This window comes from Panthera leo, chromosome E1, assembly GCF_018350215.1.
Source record: "Panthera leo isolate Ple1 chromosome E1, P.leo_Ple1_pat1.1, whole genome shotgun sequence".
In the NCBI taxonomy this organism is placed as follows: domain Eukaryota; kingdom Metazoa; phylum Chordata; class Mammalia; order Carnivora; family Felidae; genus Panthera; species Panthera leo.
Window position 1 is genome coordinate 4,337,879 of NC_056692.1, and position 22,122 is coordinate 4,360,000.

The window sequence follows — 22,122 nt, forward strand, 5'->3', positions numbered from 1 at the left end:
GATCTCACAGTTCGTGGATTCGAGCCCTGCGTCGGGCTCTGTGCCGACAGCTCGGAGCCTGAAGCCTGCTTCGGATTCTATGTCTCCCTCTCTCTCTGCCCTTCCCCTGCTCATGCTCTGTCTCTGTCTCTCAAAAATAAATAAATGTAAAAAAAATAAAAATAAAAAAAAAAAAAAACACAGAGCTGGCACGCAGACCCCCACCAGCGGCCCCTGCATTAACTACAGTCCATTCCACGGCAGCTACGCCGGAGGTGATGAGCCCCATCCCGTAGGCCTGTGTCACCTCTGCCCATCCCAGAGAAAGCAAAGGGACAAAGGACTGCGCTGAGGTCCGGGAGTGTGCTAGGAAGCACGCAGCCAGGCTTCCCCTGCCCGAGGTCTAGGGACAGTCCTGAAGACATTCCAATTCCAGACTGTCCTGCTGTGTAAAAGGATCTTGTGGCTGTAAAACCCTTGATCCAGACGACACCCACAGAAAAAACCCCAGGGTCCGTCACTTACTGATAGAAGATCTTTATATCCACAAGCCTCCCAGACTCCAATGCACAGGAGTTGATATGAACACAGGGGAGGAAGGGGACAGACCGCTTGCCTGCACCATTTCCAAGACGTGACGGGACAAGCGAGGGAAAGAGACCCGAAACCCCGACGGCGCCCGTGGTCTGTCTGGCCCCAGGATCAGTGCATTAGTGGCTTATCTGCGATTTGGGGCATTGCCCACTGGGTTTGTGCATTTCTCTAAGAGCAGAGAGACTAAAAAAGAAGAAAAAGGTGGGTGTGAGGACGTCATTGTCCCTGGCCCGTGTCGTGCTTCTGAAGAGAGGGGAGTGAGGGCTGCCTGTCTTGCCCAGGGCGGACAGCACGACAGAAACCAGAACCCGAGGACGAGAGGGACAGGCGGGCGGAGGCTCGCAGGAATGAGGCAAGGAAATGGGATTTTGATTGCACAGATAAAGTGTGACGGTACTGGAGAACAGTGACAAGTGACATGTGAATCATCAAGACGAGAGCTTCCCAGGAGGCGACGTGTCTGAACGAGCCATGTGGCTCCGCTTGAGAAACGAGAAAACCGAGGAAGAGTGTGATCGCCGTGCAGGGAGCTCGGCAAACTCCTTCCATCCCAGGCCCCCCACCTCCACCCTGCCCTGCACAGAGCTGGAGTTGCACAGTATGAGGCCAAGGGGTACCCCTCCCTGCACCGGCAGGGGCTTGGAGCCCTCACGTTCACTAGTAACAGCCCCGGAAGTTAGAATAATTTCCATCTGAGCCTGTTCTCCAAGTACAGGGCCACTGTGCTGTCCCCAAGCATCCAGGCAGGGTATCAGCGTAGGTAATAACCTGAAGCCCTGCTCCATAAAGCACGGTCCACGGGGTTTGTCAGAAATGCAGCATCCGGGCCCCGCCCCAGAACTCCTGCATCAGAATCTGTGCCCTCACAAATGCCCCCAGCCCCCCATGAATCGTGAGTGTGTTAATGTTTGAGAAGCACTCAGGCCACCTCACCCCCTGTACGAGAGGTCCCCGGGGCCCCCCTCGTACCCACCAAGCACATAACAGCTACACGCACAGTAGAGGAATTTAATGGTGGTTTCAGTGGCTTTCCCCCCCTGCCCCCCCATCAAATTCAAGGCTGTAGCTCCTTCCTCAGTCCCTAACTCACGGATCAACCAAGGCAAGCACAGATTAAAATGTCCCTAGAGCCACAGAACCTGCTAGAGTGGCTCTGTCTGCAGGGTGTATTTGCTCACCACACTCATCCAAACTTACTAGGCACGTTCTGTATGCCAGGCACTCAGAATAAGCAGATGAGTGGCCCAGAAGCCAGAAGAGTCTGCTTCCCGTGAGACAGAGAGAGAAAGAGAGAGACAGCAGACAGGCAGGCGGTCACGGTGCAGGGGCCTGTGTGTGGAGCGCTAAGGAGAAACACCCAAAGGTCATCGCCATGACGTGCTTTCTCTTTAGCACACTCTTCTCTTTGCTGTTTTGGTTGGCTTCCTCCCGTCTTGCTTTCTACCAGGTTGATTGCATTTTACTTTTTTTTTTTTTTAATGTTTCTTTAGTTTTGAAAGACAGAGCGACAGAGCACGAGCAGGGAGGGGCAGAGAGAGAGGGAGGCACAGAATCGGAAGCAGGCTCCAGGCTCAGCTGCCAGTACAGAGCCCGACGCGGGGCTTGAACTCACGGGTCGTGAGATCACGACCTGAGCAGAAGTTGGACACGCAAATGATTGAGCCACCCAGGCGCCCCTGAATGCATTTTCTTTATTCTCCCTCCCGCCCCTGAACGCTTGGCAATTCTGGTCTATTTATATACTACTTGGGTGACTTAGGCAGTTATACAGACATTTTTAACATGTACTCTCAACTCCCAAGCACAAAGATAATCGATAGCTCTTTTCTCCTTCTGAATAATACAAAAACCCTGGGACGCAGTCACTTTGATCTCCCCCCTTCTACCTTTCGGGTGTTGGGAGCATGAATCACTAAAGTCCTATTTTCCCCACAAGTCTTGGCACTGACCGGTCATTTGCTACCTCTCATCACTGATCGCTGATCATTCTCCAGAAAAACTAAAAATTCCAAATTGACTCAAGAGGAAACAGAAAACCTAGATAGATCTATAACCTTCAAAGGAATCGATTCAGTGGCCTAAACTCTACCTTAAAAAGCTACAACACATCTCTGTGGTTCTGCAACAACTTTTCTCAAACCTTGAAAGAAAAGACATTAATCTTATATAAATCTCTTCCAGAAACGGAGAGGAAAAACACTCAGTTCCTCTTACACTACCTTGCACTGACCTTCAAAGAAAACAATGAAAGACTTAAAAGCCTACCTCCTAACCTCACAGGGCATAACTGTAAAAATTCTAAACAAACATTATTTAATCTCAGGAAGAGAGGGATATTAAAACATCAAAAAAACTCATTAGTTAAACACACCACATTAAAAGAAAAATATAATTTAGATGCAGAAAAAGCATCTGACCATTAAAACTCCTCACAAACTAGGACCACAAAGAAAATTTTCTGATAAATTGTAACTACCAAAAAATTACAATAGGGGTAACCTGGGTGACTCAGTCAGTTAAGCGTCCGACTTCAGCTCAGGTCATGATCTCACAGCTTGTGGGTTCGAGCCCCGTGTCGGGCTCTGTGCTGACAGCTCAGAGCCTGGAGCCCGCTTCTGATTCTGTGTCTCCCACTCATTCTGTTCCTCTCCCACTTGCATTCTGTCTGTCTCCCTCTCTCTCTGTCTCTCTCTCTCAAAAACAAAGAATTTTTAAAATTTTTTTAATTTTTAAAAAATAAAACTTTTAGAGGAGTTTTAGACTACTTTAGGACCTCAGCGTAAGAAAAGTTTTCTCTAAGACCTAAAAAGCACAATTCACGGAAGTAACAGTTTTGCCATTTCTCATAAAGTCACACATCACTCGCCATATAAGCAGGCACCTTCGCGCCTAAGTATTCACGCAAGAGAGAGGAAAGCACGTCCGAGAGGCTCGAACACAAGCGTTCACAGCGGAATTAATCATTACAGCTCAATGCTGGGAACAACCCAAATGCCCATCAATTGACAAATGAAGCAAATTATGGTATATCCAGCGAATGGAATTCTACTAGGAAATCCCAAGGCGCGAACCACTGATACAAAAATATGGGTAAATCTCAGCTATTACCCTGTGCAAAAGAAGCCAGATTCCAGGGTGACCCGAGGGGATGAGGGAGGACAGGAGAGAAACGGCCTGCACATGGACAAGAGAGAACATTCTGGAAAGATGCCCTGTGCTTTGGCAGTCACATGACTGTTTACATTTGTCAAGTCACTGACCTGTACAGGTAACATGGGTAAATTCTTCTTGACCGCAAATTACCGCTCAGTAAAGCTGATTTAAAACTACGCGTGGTAGACGGGTTTGTTAGAATCTCTGTAATTTTCTGTGGACAAATTTCATGCAAAATGGACTGAATCTGAGGAAACTTTGGTTATTGACTACACATACCAGTTTGCAGGTTTCAGGGGGAGAATAAGGGCTACAAAGCCCAGTAACGCTCATTCGTATTTCCTCCCTGTCATAAGAGAAGTCCTATCAGAAACCACAGGGTCCGGGGGCACCCGGGGGGCTCCGTCGGTTAAGCGTCCGACTCTTGACTTGGGCTTAGGTGGTGATCTCATGACTGTCAGCTCTGTTGACAGTACGGAGCCTATTTGGGATTCTCTCTCTCCCTCTCCCTCTCTCTCTCAAAAATAAACACTAAAAAACCAAAAGGAACAAGAAACCACGGGGTCCAGTGAGGTCACCACCCATCTGGACAGCGCCCCGCTTCGTGTAGGGAGTTCTCTCCCCGCCCCCCGACGCACCGGGCGCTTTTTCTGCAAGACTGGGAATCCCGGGACCAGCTCGTCCGCTCCAAATCCGAAGGGGTCTTTCACAGGACACAGGTGCGTGTGGCCCACGCTGACCGCCAGGCTCTGGGCCGACCCCCTGAGACATGGGTGGGCTTCATCCGTCACCACCAAGCACACCCGACCACGCTAACTTCTGCTCTGACACCGTGCCCGCCACCCCTTCCCGCAGGGCCTCCCACAAGCGAGCACCTCGGTGTCTGTCGGGTGTTCAGGCTCCCCCAGCCCCCTGCCCACTCTGCGAGCCGCAGCATCTCTCCCATGGCTTCCCCTTTGCTTTTCATGTCAGCCACAATCCGTTTCTGGCGTCTGCGACCCAAGAACCCCCAAGCGGCGCAAGGCGGACGGGGCGCGCGGCCCGGAGTTCTGCATTCCGGACAACCGTCCCTGGGTGCGCCGGCCTCCTAGCCGACTTCACAGGATGTCCCAGCGCCGATCCCCGGGGCCCCCTGGGCTGTTGAGACACAGAAGAGACAGAACGAAAGCAAACGCGGAGCGATGTGCGAAGCGCTCTGACACGCTTCCGTCTCGTCCTCCTGCAGCCCGGTAAGGTAGGGACTGCCCCAATTTCCCTAGGAGGACACGGAGGAGGAAGAAAAACATTTTCCCAAGGCTACGGAGCTCATGAATGACGACAGAAACCTGAGCCACATCTGTCCAACTTTAAAGCCTCGCCCTTGTCACCTCGTCACAGGGCCGCACCTCAAGAAAGCATTCGGTCGAGTACAACCCGGTCACTGGGGCTTCAGACGAGGCATCGGAGGTGTGGCTAGATGGTACCTGAACCCACAGAGCAGCGAGGGGTGTCCGCTGCACCCGAGGGACCAGGGCGCCCACCAGGAGGGAGCGACGGCGGATGGGGGACACGGGGGGGGGGGGGGCGCACTGCAGCCCGAGGGAGAGCAGAGTGCCCGGGGAGCGGTGTGGGAGACGTCCACATCCCAGAGGAGTGGCAGTGAATTCTTTCTGCTTGGAGACGAATCGGTGTTCACGTCCCCATGGCAACAGAGCATGCTCACCGTTGTCCCTACCTGCAACTGAGTGAATCACACTTTTGGCATCGCGCTAGCCCGGTCCAAAGTCATTAGCTAATCAGCCTGGAATGTGTACACTGTGGCACTGACACTATCTGGGAGGGAGGCAGGGTCTCCGTGGGTCCCTGCAAGGCTGGGAGAGCAGCGATCCTGTCTCTTCCGCCTTGGCACAAAAGTTACGCTACCCGGAGCGGCCCCTGCTACGAAACCATCGTGAGGAACCTGGGCTCGTCCCGGGCTCTGGACACGGGCGGAGGGGATGGCGACCGAGTCTGAGCAAAAGCGGAGGGCAGGGAATTAAACGTGACAGGAAAAGGGATGCACGTGGGTTGCAGAGGCTGTTGGAACCCACACAAATCGCTGGCAGGTTAAGTGTTCTGACTTCACACCAAAGCTGGTGAATACATCCTGAAGGGTGGAGTGTGGATGAAAACAATCCTGAGAGATCCTGCTGTGCGGACCGGGCATCACCCCCAGCTGGACTCAGGCTCCGTCACACAGAACCGTAGAGAGGGCAAAAAGGAGACTTCTGGGACACTGCGTGGCCACTCGTTCCTGGGAATAACACATCAGGGCTAGCCACGTCACCGTCAGAGGACCAAGGTTGACAGAGCACGGATGCCAGAGAGACCCCAGCGAGAGGAAGATCCACGAGACTACACTGGACCACCAGACGTGGCTTCCAAGCTCCCGGATGAGTTCCACAGAGGACCTCCGCGGGGCACCAGCAGGTACCGGCTAAGGGCCCATAAATCCTAGCGGTTACGCAAAACATTACCTTTTTTCTCCTCTAAGCAAATGGGAAACCTGTGTTCCCACTGAGTTCCCACTTAGTTTCTTGAGAGTTGATCCCAAGGCTCGGGTGTGCCTGGGGAAAACCCAAAAGGGGAAACCCATCAGAGAAGGAGAGTCCAGGGGATGGAGATATGCCACCTGCCCAGGGTTCCGAGCGAGCTCAGCCTGGCGTCCCCAAGAGGGCTGTGCACGCAAACTACCCCAATCTCTGCTAAGCAGGAAGCCCTCTCCCGGGGGATGGGGGCAGTGACCGGGTGCCGGACCAGGATGCGTTCGGAGGGGCACCGATCGCCACCGCCGCCTCGGTGTAGGCTGGAACGTGGCCCGTGTCTGTCCCAGCCGGGACACGAACTTGTAAGCCCCTGGGACGCAGAGGGCCAAGTGTCCACACTGGGTGTCTACACTACCCACAGGTCCCAGTGGACACACCTTGCAAACATACCAAAGAAAATCAATAAAGCTTCTCTGACTCATGTGGAGTGAATGAATGAATGAATGGATGGATGGAGAGGGCTTTCTGAACAGCTTCGTCAGACATTTGGGAAGCCTTCACCATTATAAAGAAGACAGACTCCACACACCTCAAGGGCTCAGGCTGGCCATGAGGGGGTCTCTGCGGGGAGATGTCACCCTGCGGCCCTCTGGCTGCAGAGAAATGGAATCCGAGCTAGATTCCAGGGCCCTTCTGGTGCTCAAACCCACAGGATCTTGAGAATCCTCCATAAAGAAAGTTACTGAAAACTAAAAATGGCATCAGCCTGCGGGGGGGGGGGGGGGGGGGGGGGGGGGGGGGGGTTCAGGAAGAGGAGGGAGGGTGAAACCCTGAAGCCCCCCAGCAGCAGAGCTGGGAAGGTACGATCTCATCGGGGATGGTTCCGGTACACAAAAGGGGGTAAAACACTTGTGGTGTTTCAGAAAAGATGCGGGAAGGGGAGAGAAGGGGAGAGGAGGGGAGAGGGAGGAGAGGGGAAAGGAGGGAGGGAGAGAATAAACTAGGGAGCCAGTGTGGTCATAGACAGTGCCCGGAGCACTGGGGGGACAGTTGCCCGAGGGAGGGAAGGGGAGAATGAGGACCCCAGGCAGCCCGGCTGCTGGCAAACATCTCTCCTGGTTCGAACCTTGCGGGACTCTGAGCGGCGATGAGGGGTTCAGGAAGGGGCAGCCCAAGCACCTCCCCTCTGCACAAAGTGCCTTGGCCCCTGGCTGCGTCACCAGCCAGAGGGCGGCTCCAGCAGCGTGCACTGCAAAACGCTGTTCCACAAGTTCACGTGCGGTCCGTGTGGACTCGCAGGCCGGGGTCTCCGCCAGAGAAGTAAATCATCCCTAATGACGCAGGGCAAGCTGCCGTCTGACCCGTGCAGTGGCTGCTTCCCGCGTTGGGAGGGAGGGGGGCACCGAACCCAGAGGAGGAAAGTCAAGTCTAGCCGGCCCCACACTGGAGCAGGGAAAAAAGGGTGGCAGGACGGAGGGAGCACAAAATGAGGCTTCCCTCTCACCATCAGGACTGCAGAAAGAGAATCTACGTCCCCACGCTCCCTCTTCCTGGACCAGACACCTAGAGCGGCAAATGAAGGGAACACAGGGCAGAGAAAGTAAGGGGAAGGGGAGTGGGGGAGGTCCCGGCTTCCAGTTATGAAACGAGTAAGTCCGGGGATGAAAGCAACTGCATGGGGAATGCAGTCAGTGGTGTTCTAACAGCACTGACAGATCGCTCTGCTGTTCGCCGTAACTCATGGAACATCGTGTGCCAACCGTACTGCAATAAAAGGAAAAATATTTTTTAAAGAAAGATAAATCTTTAAAAAAATAAAAAGAAAAAGAAACTATGATGAAGTTTGGGAGAAGTCAGGGACACCGGTGATGCAATCTTCCGGCACACGAGGTGGGCCCCAGATCTGGCACCGAGCTTTGCAGCCAGTGCAAGGAGGGCAATGCGTTTGGCTGAACGGTCCTTGGTCCTTAAAAGAAGCCAGCGGGCTCAGGGAAAGTACGACCGTTTCTGCCTGAACGCCAAAAGAAAGCGCTCCCGTGGGTTTGCGGGAAGAGAACAGCTTAAAAAAAAAAAAAAAAAAAAAAGTCTTTAAAGACCGTGGGTTTCATAGGACTGTTAATTTTAACCCTTGGTTGTCAACTAAATCCTTAAGAAGCAATCCCGAGAGGGGCGCCTGGGTGGCTCAGTCGGTTGAGCATCCGACTTCAGCTCAGGTCATGATGTCACCATCTGTGAGTTCCAGCCCCGCATCAGGCTCTGTGCGGACAGCTCGGAGCCTGGAGCCTGCTTCGGATTCTCTCTCTCTCTCTCTCTCTCTCTCTCTCTCTGCCCCTCCCCTGCTTGCACTCTGTCTCTCTCGCTCAAAAATAAACAAACATTAAGAATTAAAAAAAAAAAAATCACGTCCTGCTTCAAATCTCCACAGTGGATCCTCATCTTCTGCAGAGTAAAAAGCCCGTGTCCACAGCGGCCTGAATGATCTCCCCGTCTCTCCCTCCCTCTATTCCAGACACGATGGAGGGGTCAAGCGTATGTCCACCTCTCCGCCCGTGTGCGTGCATTTTTCCTCCCCCTGCAACACTCTTTCCTTGCGTCTTCATTTTACTCGGGTCTGTTTAAATATCAGGGACCACAGAGCCTTCCTGTCAACACCATCTAAAACATCACCTCCCACTGCCCTCTGCTCTGCGACGGGGAAAACAGTACCTCACGAGCCCGAAAGCACATCATCTAGTTATTTTATCGTCTGCTTTCCCCAAGAGAACCTAAGCGGTGAAAGCAGAGGCTTTTGTTAGAAAACACCGGGCACCTCCAACCTAACGTGTAACAGGTGCTCGATAAAAAGGTGGTGAAAGAAAGAACGAATATTCGTTTGTTCAAGGTTCAACGTTATTTGACCAGGGAGTCACTTTTATCCCAAGGGGCATTGTGACACACAGGTGTTGGCAGGCTGACTTGGGCAAATGCTCACTGTAGGGGCGCCTGGGGGGCTCCGTCGGTTAAGCATCCGACTTCGGCTCAGGTCATGATCTTGCGGTTCACGAGTTCGAGCCCCCGCGTGGGGGCTCTGTGCTGACAGCCAGGAGCCTGGCGCCTCCTTCGGATTCTGTGCCTGCCCCCCACTCTCTCTGGATCACTCCCCAGTCCCTCCACGGGCCCCACTCATGGGATCAACCACACTCTTCCTCAGAGACACAGGCCACTAACATCTCAAATGCAACATGTGCAAAACCAAATTCCATTCCCAAACCACTCCCACCCATCTATATAAATATATACGTGTATTATGTACGTATGTATTCCCAGCCCCCAGAAGCCCAACCCCAAATCAGCCCTCTTCAATGTTTCCATTTCATATCCAACTCCCATACTCAATCACCTCCAACGTGGCCTTTAGAGACCATGAGTTTCGTGCGGCTTATTTTAACCCTCGGTGGCAACCAAGTCCTTGAGAAACAATCCCTTTGGTGCCCACACCCAGCTGGGTTCCCACCACCCAGGTGTCAGTGACCGGCTGGGGAGCAGACGAAGTAAAAATAAAGAAAGCATCATATCTGGGAGGAGGGTAAGGAAGGGACTTCCCAGGTCCCATCTATTCAACCGCTAAGATCTCTCCAAACTTTCTCCCCCCACGTCGTCCCTCTTCCGTTTGCCAGGACAGCATCCACCTACTCAAAACCACCTCTGGCACGCAAAACAAAAGCCACAAATCCTTCCTGGCTCCTTCACGTTCTCGGGAACCAGTGGTGAACGCGTGTTGATCCTGCCTGCCCATCCCCGGTCTCCTTGTTAGGGTGCTGGCACCCCATTGTTTTCCCAAGGGGAGCCACACCTCTCCATTCTCAGGGGAGTCGTTTTTCTTTTTTTTTTTTTTAGCTTACTTACTTATTTTGAGAGAGACAGAGAGAGAGTGAGTGGGGGAGGAGCAAAGAGAGAGGGAGACAGAGACTCCCAAGCAGATTCCACGATTCCACACTGTCAGCGCAGAGCCTGATGCGGGGCTCGAACTCATGAAACCGTGAGATCATGACCTGAAACGAAACTAAGAGTCAGACACTTAACCGACTGAGCCCCCCAGGCACCCCTGCCGGAGTCCTCAACATGAGGTCGGCCTAAGGGGTGGGAACAGCAACGCAGGTGCAGTGAGAAACCACATATCCTGACACCTTCGGAGCTAATAGAGAGCGACAGGGGAGTCCCAACGTTCCCTGCTTTGCTTCAGCAGCGCTGAGCTGGTTTTTAACCCCGGCCATAGAACGGGTCCTATCAGAAGAAACAACTTCCTTCCCTCATCGTCTTACCTCTCTGCCCATCCCTCGGCCGGGCCAGACCAAACATCTTCTAAATCAAAACAAAACAAACAGTACGGAAGCAAGTTCCCCGATTTGATTCCCGAGCATCCCTTTGGAACCTCTGTTCCAAAGAGAGAGAGGGAGGAAGAGGCAGAGAGAGAGAGAGAGAGAGAGAAAGGGAGAGAGAGAATCTCAAGGAGACTCTGAACTGTCAGCTCAGAGCCCAATGCGGGGCTCGAACTCACAGACTGAGATCACAACCTGAGCCAAGACGAAGAGTCAGACACTCAAGCGACTCGAGGCAACCCAGGTGCCCCGTCCTGCTCGTCCCCCTATTCTGAGCCTCTGTGATGCCCTGCACACATTTCCTGCAGATGCCTGCTTACGGCTGGCCTCCCCCACTGGCCCTCAAGCCAAAGCGGCCACCACTGTCCCCTCTGCATCGTGCCCACGAGGTGCTCCATAAATACTTTCTTCCCGGAACCAGAGGGAGAGGGCAGAGCACAGGTGCTCAGACACCCCAGGCTCTGCCGGGTCCCGATCCCCCACAGGCTGTGCTCCCTGGGATACCCAGAACCCGCCGGGCGTGTAAGTCAGGTGGAACTGGTTCAAGGCTGTCCAGGGCACACGTGCAAACGCCAGGCCGTGGGCTCCGCGAGCTCCGTGGTCCAGGCTGCTCTGCTTTCCAAGTTTTTGCAAACCCATGACCTGCAAACGCCAGGCCGTGGGCTCCGCGAGCTCCGTGGTCCAGGCTGCTCTGCTTTCCAAGTTTTTGCAAACCATGACCTCAGCACTGTAAAAACGCACTCGGGCTCCGTGCCTTGGGTTGGATCTGCAGGCGGACACAGCAGGCCCGCGCTTAGCAACTCCAGCCCTCGCTCGGGGCAGGGAGGAAGGCGGATACAAACGTGCACTGGACCCACTTCCTGCCACCAGCGAGACCCTGGGGCGTCCCCGTCTCCCGTCAGGACGCTCCCATTCACCTCACGCTGCCCCCCTCTCCTCCCTGGGGGGCTCCACTGGGTGACTGGACGAAAGAGCTGCTAGCAGACGTGAACTAGAGGAGGGGGACGCACAGGGACCCCCCACCCCACCCGCACCTCCACCCCCACCCCAGGGCTAGGCTGGCCAGGGAGGCAGACACTAAAACCACAACTCCCCACCCACCCCCCGCAGGTAGGACAGCCCTCCCTGCAAAGAATGGACCCAAGAGGAGGGCAGGGCCATCAGGTGACCCAGGCACCAAGCAGAAAGGAAGTCTTCTAAGGTGGGCCAGGACTTCTCACCCCAGGGTCCGAGGGGGGAAGAGAACACGGTGGCATTCGAGGAGGCACCGGGGTCACACAGACTCGTCCCCTCCCCCGCCAGCCACCGTGCCAGCAACTCACCGCCTCCTGAATATAAATGACCAAAAAAGCTGAGGGACCGAGCTGTGGCCACGGGCGTGAAGGCGAGCGCTGGGTCCGGGACGTGCACCTGTCCGCACAGTGCTCCCACGACCTCCTCCGCACGTCTCCTGGCGCTTGCGAAACAAGTCTCCGAAGCTTGTCCAGCACCTCGGTGAGTCATGGGAAACCAGCGGGAGCCGGGGACGCGCCGTCCAGCCCTCCCTCTGCCGCACCTCTGTTTTCAAACAGCACCCGCCCGACCAGCCGGCCACAGAGTCAGGATGCGCTCATCCCCACGAAGGAACTCGTTCCGTGTGGCCCTGCGAGGTCTCTGCCGTCGACGCTGGCTTCTCTGCCGAGCAGGCAGAGACTCTGTACGTCCGTCTGGCCTGAAAAGTTTAAAACACGGTCACGGGGTCAAGTGATCCGAGAGGCATGTTCCAAGGCCCTGGGGTGGGTGTGGCAGATCGCTTCCTATGCCTGGCACGGAGGAAGAGACGCTTCCGGACCTGCTTCTCCGTCGTATTCCCCCCACCCCCCACCGCCGGGATTCTTGCGGAAGCGGCCAAGGGGGATGGCCACGCACAAGCTGAATCCTCTAACACTCCGCCTGCCCGGTGAGATGGGAGAGAGTGATCCCACCCGGGCGGAGCCCCGTACAAAAGTGGAAACGTGCCCGTGCACACAACACTGCATCGGGAAGAGAGCTGTACCTCCGTGACTCCCGCAAGACTGGCCACCCTGGGCGCACCAGCTAAGCGTGCCAGGGCACACAGGGCCCTCTGCCCGGCCCTCCTCCCCAGCGCTGGACTCTCGTAAACCTAACGTACCCCAAACCCCAGAGCACGATCAGCTCACTTCCTCCCCAGACTCACTGGAGACCGCCTGCCTCCACTTCCCCCCGAGAAGCATACGACAGGGACAGAGAAGGGCCAGGAGTTTTCTCTTCTCTCCTGCTGGGCACGAGGAATGCTCTTGGCTCATGAGGCCAGCTCCTGAACGCCTACACGGGAGACCAAGAAGGCAAAGAGAGAGGAGAAAGCGGGAGGCGGAGATTCATTTATCTGCCTCCTCGCTGGGGAGTCCTAAAGCCTCAGGAGGAGGAACCAGAAACTGCTGGTGGAAAAAAGACTTGTAGGAGGAATTACTCAGGTTTGACAGACAGTTGAATCGCGGTGATTTATGGGGCTCCTCGCAGCCTCGGCTTTTTCGAGGGTTAATTTCATTGTCTGCCAACCCAGCCCGCCACCCTGCCTCCTATTAGCACGCGTGATCAAAATCTTGCCACCAGCCTACACAAAAGGATGGTGTCCCCGTGCTTGCTTTGACGTCCTCGCCAGCGCGATCCCTCGGTAGGTACTCTCTCCGCTTGGATGTGGACCCGAATGCTCTCACACGCAGGTAAAACCGGGAACACCCCTCCCCATCGGTTTCTTTGCAGCCCTCGCTGCCTCTGGTCTCCCCAAAGCCTTGGCCTTCAGGCCTCGAGGCTTTTCCACCGACTTCCACGACACAGACCATCTGGATTCCCCGTCTGCCCAAGAGCTGGGGTGGTTTTCTCAAATCCCACCCAGGCCGACGTCAAGGATCCCTTCACTTCCACATCCTGCCAGTGACCATTTTGGGATGGGGCTGTGGCAGCCACCCAACCAGGCCATCCCGGGCTCCATTTGAAAGCTACCCACTCATTGATTTCTTTCTTTTTCTTACTTTTTAAATTAATTTATTATTTTTTTTTTAAGGATCACCAAGAGTGTAGGATCCTTCTGAAGAGGTTGCTAAGGCAGAAAATGAAGCAGCAGACAGGAAAGTAAAGAGACGGAACCTTCTGGCGATGCGGCCTTGGCCCCTTCTGTGTGTTATAGAGCGTCGCATAACCAATTAGTCCAAAACTTAATGGCTTCAAACAACAAACATTTGGCACCTCGGTTTCTGCAGATCAGAGACCTGGGTCCAGTTTGCCCACACCCTGAGCCTCAAGCGGGGTTTCTCACGCGGCCACGATCAAGGTGCCCGTGAAGACCGTGATCATCTCAAGGCTCAATTGGAAGAAGATCCACTTCCAAATCTGATCGCACAGCTGTTGGAAGACCTCAGGCCCTTTGCTGGCTGTGGAGGCATTAGTTCCTCGCCACATGAAGAGATGCTTTGGGCCCTGGCTTCTATCGTGATTCTTGTCATCGCTCTGGGCAACTGGATGGGACGATTCATCCTCATCACATTTTGGGCTCTCAGCCTTGCAACCAGCCTCGCTCATGACCGGGCTGCAGGACTCAAGGGGCCCCTCTGTTGGAGAATCTTCTCTGAAACTGTCTGAAGGGCTAGGACCAGTAAGGACTGGCAGAACCATCTGAGCAACTCCCTCCTCAGGCCCGAATGGGTCCCCCAACCCACGAACCCTGTAAGGTAGACCAGATGCCCCAAGGAGCCATCCCAGGATCCTATGAAGATTCCAGAAGGGGAGCCTGATGGGCACACTGCTCCTGCTGGCTGACATGGCATGTCTTTCAAAGGACTATGTAAAATCAGACAGCCACAACAGCCTCGGCATGCTGACTTGGGGTGACTCAAGTTGTTTATACAGACAGGAGCCCGCACCTCCTAGGGGCCTCCCTGCCTCCACCCCACCTGGGCCACTTACTCCCATGATCATCCCCTTGACCTGGTATTTTAGATCAGTGTTTCTCAAGCCTGGATAAACATGAGAATCACCAGGGGAGCTTCTGAAAAACAGGGAACCCTGGGAATCCACCCTACATCCCTTAATTCAGAATCCCAATCAAAATCGAAATACTCAGGCCCTGTTCTTTTTTTAAAAGATCTCCCAGATAGGTCTGACATTGAGGAGAACCTTTTATTTATTTATTTATTTTTTATATCTACAGTGAAGTGTCTTTTTATTTTTTATTTGTTGTTTTTTTTTAATTTACATCCAAGTTAGTTAACATATAGTATAATAATGACTTCAGGATTAGAATTTTAATGATTCGTCACTTAACATATAACACCCAGTGCTCATCCCCACAAGCGCCCTCCTTAATGCCCCTTACCCATTTAGCCCATCCCCCCCCCGCACCCAACACCCCTCCATTAATCCTCAGTTTGTTCTCTGTATTTAAGAGTCCCTTATGGTCTGTCTCCCTCTCTGTTTTTATATTATTTTCTCTTACGTTCATCTGCTGTGTACGTTAAATTCCATATATGAGTGAAATCATATGATATTTGTCTTTCTCTGACTTATTTCGCTTAGCGTGATACATTCTAGTTCCATCCACGTCGTTGCAGATGACAAGATTTCATTCTTTCTGATCGCTGAGTAGTATTCCATTATATGTACAAACACCATGTATTCTTTATCCATCATCGGTTGATGGACATGTAGGCTGAAAAGAACCTGCCTTTCAATGGATGGCCGCAAATCTCGAATAGGGACTCAATTCTTGCTCAATTCTGCCTGAAGTGTAAGTTCAATGGGCAAATAACTTAGGCATCTCTGGGACACATCAGGGAACCACATGTCTTCTTAAGCTTCTCATTGCACAAGCGCTGTGGAGTCTCATTCACTCAAAGTGGGACCCAAGGACAGCGTCGTCAACATGCCCTAGGAGCGTCATCAGAAACCAGAATCTGGGGCGCCTGGGTGGCTCGGTCGGTTGAGCCTCCAACTTCAGCTCAGGTCATGATCTCACTGTTTGTGAGTTCGAGCCCTGCGTCAGGCTCTGTCCCGACAGCTTGGAGCCTGGAGCCTGCTTCAGATTCTGTGTGTGTGTGTGTGTGTGTGTGTGTGTGTGTGTGTGTGTGTGTGCCTCTGCCCCTCTCCTTGCGCTCTGTCTCTCTCTCTCTCTCAAAAATAAAATAAACATTAAAAAAAATTTTTTTAATTAAAAAAAAAAAAAACCCAGACTCTGCATCGTAACAAATCCCTGGGTGATCCATTTGCATGTTCAAGTTTGAGAAGCACAATCCGAGCCATGTGGCCACGTGCAGTCCTCTTGTAGTTACCCCTGTGGACTGTTTTCCACCACTGGGACAACTACCTATTGTCTCAGATAACGGTCTTGCCTCTCGCTTCACTTAGAAAGACAGGAGCAGTTGGACAGTAAGTGCTCATCAGCCCTTGGCCCAAATTCCATCAGGGCTCGTATGTGCAGCCGTCCCTCCCCCCCACCCCGCCATTATGGCGACTAAAAGGCCCTCCTCCTATCAAAGGCAAACTACCTGCCTTCTACCTATCAGCACATAACACATAGCTTTAAAAAGAAAGACAAAAATATCCCTTGATCCCCACTCCTCCGGGTCCCGCCCGTTCCTTTGCTTCTGGTCACAGCAAATATTTTCCCCAAAAGAGGTACCTGTGGTCATGACCTCTACTTTCTTAGCCCCAATGTTCTGCTACTCCCTCCACTGAGCCGGCTCTCCCAAGGTCACCCATGACCTCCATGCTGTTGACCTTGGATTCTTCTCGAGTCCTTGGCCAATCAGTAGCATTCAACGTTTCTTCCTTCTGGAAACCAAGAGAATGACTTCTCTTGGCTGCCATGGGCACCTCACATTTCTCAAGTGGTCTTTCTGGATCTTCCTCGGATGCTCCAGCTCAAACGGGATAGGAGTCTCCTGCCCCTCCCCCTCTTCTCCATAAACGCACTCTCTTCAGTGGCCTGACCCTGTCCCCTGGCTTTATACACCCTCGATTTCCTTTCTCTAGCTCTGGCCTTTCCCCATGACCACCTGGCTACCTGCCGTCTCTACACGGATGCTCAAGAGACATCTCTCACCAACCCCCTAGAAGAGCCTATATTCGTCGCTTCCAAAAACAAAGCAAACCAAAAGGACACGTGCTCTCCATACCTCGTTTTAGCAAATGGCGCCATGATCCCTCCTGCTGCTTGAGCCCCAAATCTAGGATTAGCAAATTCTCCCGCCTTCTCCATCCCCTCCCCGTCCACTCCTGCCAGACCCACTTCCAACGGAATCCATCCGTGTTTCTCTGGCTCCACTGTGGCCACCCTGTTCAAGGCACCAGCAGCTTTCCCCGTATCCTCACGAGGACCTAACTGGCCTCCTGTTCCACCCTTACCCGCCCTACAATTCACTCTCAACGTGGCAGCCAGAGTGAACTTCTAAAACATCAATCACATCATGTGAACTTTCAAGTAAGCCCATCCGAAGGCTTTGCGCCATGTTAGAAAAAAAGAAACCCAGACTAGGTAGCCTAATGCACGAAGCAATGAAGTCCGGCCTCTCTCTATCTCCTCTTACTTCACACGATTCTCTCCAGACACACGGACCGTTAGCCCCTGTGCTGTTCAACAGAAAAGGCACCAGCTTCCCGTGGCACTGAAAGTTAAATTTAAGTCAGCCAAAATGAAAATAAAACGTACAATTCCGTTCCTAAGTCTTACTAAAACCGTGTTTCAAGTGATCGGCTATCCCGTGCGGCTGGTGGCCAATTGGTCAGCCCAGATACGGAATTCCCATCTCTGTGGAAAGTTCTACAGACTGTACTGCTCTAGCTCCTCCTTGGATGGGGCGAGTCTGGCCCTTCCTCGTGGCCTTGGCACTCTCTGTCACTCCTGCCCAAAGAGCCCTTCTCCCAGCTCCTCCCATGGCTGGTCTACATGTCAGCTTCAACACCACCTCCTCAAGGGGGCCTGGGTGGCTCAGTCGGTTAAGCTGCCAACTTCAGTTCAAGTCATGATCTCACGGCTCACGAGTTCGAGCCCTGCATCGGGCTCTGTGCTGACAGCTCAGAGCCTGGAGCCTGCTTCAGATTCTGTGTCTTCCTCTCTCTCTCTCTCTCTCTCTCTCTCTCTGCTCCTCCCCAGCTCGTGCTCTCTCTCTCGAAAATAAAATAAACATTAAAAAAAAAAAATTTTTTTTTAAAGTCACCTCCTCAGAGAAGCTCTCCCGGAACATTCCACCTAAAGAAGCCACCAGTTAGTCACGTGCAATCACGTGATTGTGGCTATGTCTCTTGATTATTTATGTCTGCCCGCTGACTAACTCCACCAGGCCACCTCACCCCAAAGTATACTCACGACACCAGCGTCCCTGTGGGTCCTGCTTGCCACGCCACTGCAGCCCCTTGCCCCGTGCCCATACATACAGTGCCCGACACACTCTGCTCACTTACTACAAACGCATTATGGGGGCGCCTGGGTGGCTCGGTCAGTGAAGCGTCTGACCCTTGACTTCGGCTCAGGTCATGACCTCACGGTTCACGGGATCGAGCCCCGCGTCCGGCTCTGCACTGACAGTGTGGAGCCTGCTTGGGATTCTCTGTCTCCCTCTTTCTCTCTGCCCCTCTGCTTTCTCTCTCCCAAAATGGGTCACCTTCACCCCTCTTGTCAAATCAGTTCCCCGCCCCTGCCCCGTCTGGCCCCATAAATGGCCTCCGTGTCCCCAAGCAGGGCCTGCTGGTTCCTACCTCAGTGCTGCCGGGAAGGCCTTTCTCTCTGCTCCTAGCACTCTCTCTCTCTTGCTTCTCGAAGCCACACCTTGTCTCACCTCCCAGGTGTGACACAGGTGGCATTTCCTCTGCCAGCCAGGAGGCCCCTCCTCTGGTCTTCTCCCACACTTCCTGTCTGTAGGCTGGCTCTGGCTGCTTACAGAAAACAGGAAGTTCCACCTCCCACAGGCCCGCACACAGATGATCCCGGAGAGGACTCCCCAGAGCGACGGTTTTCAGGCGTTGCTGAGGACCGGAGTCACCCGGAAAGTTCACAAAGAACACAAAGGGCCAGGCTCATTGAAGTGGGTCGGGATCTGGGCCTCTGTCCCTTTCCCACATTTCCTAGGACATTCGAGGACCCACCCAATTCGAGATCCACTGCTTCTGGGACATCAGTCCCGCAAAGATGGTTTGCTCAAGCTCTGCCCTTTCCCACCAATTCAGAGCATCCGGGGAAGTGACCGACTCAGCAAATGCCCTTCTGTCACCCAAACTTCCTCTTTCAAGTACTGAAAGTCCCCCCCTGGGGCGCCAGGGTGGCTCAGTCGGTGAAGCGTCTGACCAGCTCAGGTCATGATCTCGCAGTTCATGGGTTTGAGCCCCGCGTCAGGCTCGGAGCCTGGAGCCTGCTTTGGATTCTTTGTCTCCCTCTCTCTCTCTGCCCCTCCCTCACTCATGCTCTCTCAAAAATGAGTGTTTAAAAAAGTTTAATTAAAAAAAAAAAAAAGAAAGAAAGAAAGCCACCCCTCACGACAGGCCAAAGATGGCCTCCCAAACACAGGCAGACCCCGAATCTGGGAACCTGCAGGCGTTAACCTTATATGACAAAAGGGACTTGGTGGGCGTGAGGAGGTTAAGGATCCTGAGATGGGGAGGTCACACTGGATTGTCCGGGTGGGGCCTAAATATAATCACAAGGGTCCTTGTAAGAGGGACACAGAGCAAAGAGGGAAGACATTATGTGAGGTCAGAGTTGGGGAGATAAGGCATTATGATATGTAGCCATGAGCCAAGGAAGAAGTTTCTAGAACACGGAAAAGGATAGAAACAGACTCTACTCCCTCCGCACCCCAGAGCCTCCAGAAGGAACCAGCCCTTTGACGCCTTAATTTTTGCTGCAGAAGACTCATTTCAGGGGGGAGCCTGGGTGGCTCAGTTGGACATAAACATCCAACTCTTGCCTTCGGCTCAGGTCATGATCTTGCGGTTCAGGAGGTCAACCCTCATCTGGCTGTGCACTGATGACACAGAGCCTGCTTGGGACTCTCTCTCTCCCTCTCTCTCTGTCCCTACCCCACTCACATTCTCTCTCTCTCAAAATAAATAATAAGCCTGAAAAACAAAACAAAACAAAACAAAACAAAACAAAAACCAGACTCATTCCAGGCTTTGGGCCTTCACAACCAGGGGAGAATAAATGTGTGGTTTTAAGATACTAAGTTTATGTCAATTCATTACAGAAGCGACAGGAGACAAATACACCTCGTGTTCATTAACACGACAAGGAAGTTCTAAGTGTCCAAGGACCATGGTTTTCTGAACTCCTGGATCTGGGTTTAACTCATGTGCTGAGACCCAGCACGAGATGCCCCATCCGGACAGGACTGGCCTGCTCGGCTCACCTCTGTGCCCACAACGCTGAGCTCAGGGCCTGCCGTGTCCAGCCGAGGATATCAAATTCCCAAGGAGGGGCACCTGGGTGGCTCGGTCGGTTAAGCGTCCGACTCTCGGTTTCGGCTCAGGTCATGAACTTGTGGTTTGTGAGTTCAGGCCCCGCATCCGACTCTGTGCTGACAGTGTGGAGCCCGCTTGGGATTCTCCTTCTCTCCCTCTCTCTCTGCCCCTCCCCCACTCTCTCTCTCTCTCTCTCTCTCTCTCTCTCTCTCAAAACAAATAAATAAATAAACCTAAGAAAGAAAAAAAATTTTTTTTCAAAATTCCTCGAGGAAGGCCAGTATTCCAAGTTTGAATTTGGGACCCTCCCTAATCCCAGCTATTTTGACTTGATTCAACACATAGCAAATACACTCTGCTTCGCAGATTTTTACTCTCATCCTGAGAAGTGGACACACAAAATCCAATATGTGACCGCTGTGCACACAGAACTGTTTAGATTTTTTTTTAATGTTTATTTATTTTTGAGAGAGAGAGACAGAGACAGAGCGCAAGCAGGGGAGGGGCAGAGAGAGAGGGAGACACAGAATCTTTTTTTTTTTTAATTTTTTGTAATGTGTATTTTTGAAGAGAGAGGGAGACACAGAATCTTTTTTTTTTTTTTTAATTTTTTGTAATGTGTATTTTTGAAAGAGAGAGAGAGAGACAGAGCATGAGCATGAGCAGGGGAAGGGCAGAGAGAGGGAGACACAGAATCCGAAGCAGGCTCCGGGCTCCGAGCTGTCAGCACAGAGCCCGACGCGGGGCTCGAATCCACGAACCATGAGTTCGTGACCTGAGCTGAAATCAGACGCTCAACCAACTGAGCCACCCAGGTGCCCCCCGCCCCCTACAGAACTATTTAAATATAACTAATTAAAAGTAAAACCGAGGGGCATTTCTGCCCAGCCAGGTCCACCTGTCCATTGAAAGGATGCCACCTTTGGAGAGTACAAAGCAGAAGCAACAGGTTGAGGAAACTGCTTCGTGCAGGGGTGAGGTGGAGAAAGGTAGAGATTAGAGAGGGAGAAGCAGGGGGAGACCAGGAGAGCAGCTTGGAAAAGGAGCAGAAAATTCAGATGGCAAACGGAGGCCCCTCATCCGGAGACCCGAGAGCCTGTAAAACAAGCTGTCAGCCTGCAGAGGCCCTGGGCCACTGCTCAGAAGGGTCCTCTGCCTGTGGCCCCCGGGAGCCTGGAAAGCCCCCATCCACTCACATGCCCCCCCCCCACCTCCCGCCCAGAGCAATAGTGGGACATATGGGGCCAGACAGGGAGAGGCAATCGACTAAAAGGACACTCTTGCTACCGACTAAACTCCATGATATACGGCTGTGGGTTTGCAAAACAGCAGCGGCCGCAGCAAGGTGCAGAGGGTCAGGAGCAGCGAGCACCTGCGTGAGGGAAAAATAAAGACGCGCACGTGTTTGCAAATGCCCGAGGTTTCTGGAACTGCCCGCAGGAAACCGATAACTTGTTTGCCTCTGGGGAGGGGAACTGACAGGCAGAGGCGGAGGTCCGGTGTGGCGAGGAGGCCACGTGTTTTTCTTTAGACTCTTCAGTACCTTTCGAACAGCAAGCCTGATCTATCCGTCACCTATTCAGTAAGCACAGAATTAACAAATAAAGAGACGCTTCTGGTACATATACTCCGCAAAAACACCCTTCTGCTTTGAGGCTGCGATCTCAGGGCAAACAGCACCTGCCAGGTGCGTGGGGTGCATGCTACCAGCCTCACACCAGCTATGGCTCCCGGGGGCTGCCAGGGACACTTCTTTCTCCCTGCTGTGGGCATCGCTTCCCCCGTGGTCCAGGACCTCCAAGGAGGAGCTCCCACGCTCCCAGCCCTCAGCAAACCTGGGCTGTATTCCAGCCACGGAAATGACCGGAGATGAGCTCCCCGGGACTAAGTCCGGGCTTCGGGGTCCCATGTCCAACCAACGCGTCGCCACACCGTAGTGGCCCCGATAGGGCAGGGTGCCCACAGCCACTGCCCAGGGATCCCCTGCCAGCCTCTCAATCTAGGGAAGACAATAAAAGCAAGTGCCACGGCTGTGGTCTGATAATCACTATGGACACCAGAAACCAGCCTGTATCGGGTCTGTGTCC

The 22,122-nt window shown here is 53.2% G+C and overlaps 1 protein-coding gene across 5 annotated transcripts in view; it reads right to left on the reverse strand.

Annotated features, from left to right (window-relative positions):
• GAS7 (growth arrest specific 7) overlaps positions 1-22,122 on the reverse strand; it is a 214,082-nt gene that overhangs the window by 126,371 nt on the left and 65,589 nt on the right. Inside the window, exon 1 of one of the 5 annotated variants that reach the window (XM_042915465.1) lies at positions 11,911-12,044. The exons of the other annotated variants lie outside the window; for them this stretch is intronic. The gene's annotated coding sequence lies outside the window, so the exon portion shown is untranslated. Of the gene's footprint in view, positions 1-11,910; positions 12,045-22,122 lie in introns of those variants that run through there. 5 annotated transcript variants of the gene reach the window in all.